This window comes from Podarcis muralis, chromosome 16 (assembly GCF_964188315.1).
Source record: "Podarcis muralis chromosome 16, rPodMur119.hap1.1, whole genome shotgun sequence".
Lineage (NCBI taxonomy): Eukaryota > Metazoa > Chordata > Lepidosauria > Squamata > Lacertidae > Podarcis > Podarcis muralis.
Window position 1 is genome coordinate 37257555 of NC_135670.1, and position 2401 is coordinate 37259955.

The 2401-nt window shown below is 46.5% G+C and overlaps 1 pseudogene across 1 annotated transcript; it reads right to left on the reverse strand.

Annotated features, from left to right (window-relative positions):
* Positions 1 to 922: 922 nt before the first annotated feature.
* On the reverse strand, positions 923 to 2171 carry LOC144325785 (14-3-3 protein theta-like; annotated as a pseudogene). The gene is made up of 2 exons (XR_013390967.1): positions 2060 to 2171; positions 923 to 1975 (listed from the first exon to the last, which is right to left on the reverse strand). The product of XR_013390967.1 is annotated as a 14-3-3 protein theta-like (transcript).
* Between the last annotated feature and the right edge of the window lie 230 nt (positions 2172 to 2401).

A 2401-nucleotide genomic window follows, 5' to 3' on the forward strand; every position in this document is an offset into this window, starting at 1 on the left:
ATATTCACCCAGTGCTTTTCAAACTGCACTGGCTCCTGGTAGAGTACAGGGTCAGATTTAAGGTGCTGGTTTTGACCTTTAAAGCCATTCACAGCCTAGGACCCTCATACCTACGGGACTGCCTCTCCCGGTATGCCCCACGGAGAGCCTCAAGGTCCATAAATAGCAACACCCTAGTGGTCCCGGGGCCTAAGGAAGTTAGATTGGCTTCAACCAGAGCCAGGGCCTTTTCAACTCTGGCTCCGGTCTGGTGGAACGCTCTGCCTCATAAGACCAGGGCCCTGCAGGATCTGATTTCTTTCCGCAGGGCCTGTAAGACAGAGTTGTTCCGCCTGGCCTTTGGCTTGGAGCCAATTTGATTCCCTCCCTCTCTTTCTTTTTTCCTTTCCTTCTCCTCCTGCGATGAGGCTACATTTTAATATTTTAATGTTTCCATATTTTCATGTTGTATTTTAATTTTGTTTTTAAGTTGTAATCATTCAGCTTGTTTTTATTATTGCTTGTAAGCCGCTCTGAGCCCGGCCTTGGCTGGGGAGGGCGGGGTATAAATAAAAATTATTATTATTATTATTATTAGGAGTGTAAGTGAAATTTTATTGGGAGGGGATAGCAGTTGAACAGCAACAACTGAAAAGTAAGAAGAATCCCTGTATTTAAAACACTCAGTAGCTCCTGCTGTACACACATATAGGAAGCCACTCTGCCATGCTTCCCATTTGGCCCAAGACACCCCAGATCCTACAGAAACGAATACACAGTAGCACGGGAAAGTCAAATCACCAAGAAACCCCTGCAGAATAAAAAGGGAATGTGGAGAATTGAACTGTGTTGAACACTCTTTAGTTGCATTAACTACATTTTCATTTCATCACTGTAATAATAATAATAATAATAAATAAATAAATAAAAACACCACAGTTGCTTGCAGGAACTGGTTCAGATTTATTTTTAAATACCAGAAACTTTAGTCCGCTCCATAAGTGTTTGGAAATTACTTATGTTTATATGGAAATTAAGCCAGGATTAATACTTTTCTACAGCAGTAAATGCACACCAGGAAGGCCAGGACAAAACACAAATCAAGGAATGGAGTTTTCCCAAAGCTGCAGTGTGAAAGGACTATAAATTGATTTCCATACACATGGATGGCTTCTCTTTGCTCTAGGAAATCCAAGTGGAGCTATAAGGAATGAGACGTGTCAAAAGGTTTCTTGAGAAGGGGAATGACACTCCATATGCAGTTGAGTTTTCTGAACCTCTACAGCATCACATTCTTCTCCTGCGCTGTCTGATGTCCGAAATGTGAGGTTGTCTCTAAGCAACTGCATGACGAGAGTGCTGTCTTGGTACGAGTCTTCATTCAGCGTATCAAGTTCTGCAATGGCTTCATCAAAAGCTGCCTTGGCCAATGTGCAAGCCAGCTCTGGGTTGTTGAGGATCTCATAGTAAAATACGGAAAAGTTAAGCGCTAAGCCTAAACGAATTGGATGTGTGGGTTGCATCTCTTTCTTGCTGATGTCAAACGCCTCCTGATAAGCCGCCTGTGAATTTTATATGGTTTGTTTTCTGCCATCTCCGCTGGCAACCTCCGCCAGGTATCAAAAGCAGTCTCCCTTCATCTTCAGATAGAACACCTTGCTCTCTAGGTTAGTTGCATTAGCTATTAAGTACTTGTCTAGCAACTCCAGAACTGTAGTGCAGATGGACTGAAGTTCAGACTCCACTTTCTCTTGGTAGTCCTTGACAAGCTGCATCTTCTTGTCATTTCCGTCAGTTTTCTGCTCAATGCTAGAGATCACTCGCCAAGCAGAGCGTCTTCCCCCAACCACATTCTTGTACACCACAGCGAGAAGATTGCGTTCTTCATTGGATAATTCAGCACCTTGCTCTGTCACTGCCTTCATGCCAGGGTTATATTCTATGGCCTTCTGGGAGGAGGCCTGGGCAGCGGCCACAGCGGTGCAGGGGGGAGATTCTGCAAGAAAGAAGGGATCTTTAAAGCAGAGGATCTTTCAAGGGATCTCTAAACACTAAAGGTTGCTTCCCCCTGTCCCATTACCTCCGAGGCAGGTATCCTCCGCCTGGGCTTCAGTCCCTCCCGGGATCCGGCGGCTCCGAGGCTGAGTCGTTCCCTCGCTGCAAAGCAAAGGAGACATCAGCCGGCGCCGCTCCCAGCCAGGCTAGCCCCAGTCTGGGGCAGGAGGGTGGGGGACCTGGGAAGGGGGCATTTCCTCCTACCTGATCTTACAAGTTCCCCAAACCTGGCCTCCGCCTCCGTATGGACATCTTGGCTCCGCCCCGGCCGGCCTAGCTCAGAAGCAGCAGGCAAGGTTTCCTCCCTCTCTAAAATTACTCGAGATGTTCTTCGAATTGGAGGAAACCTCGTCTGCTGCTTCTGTGG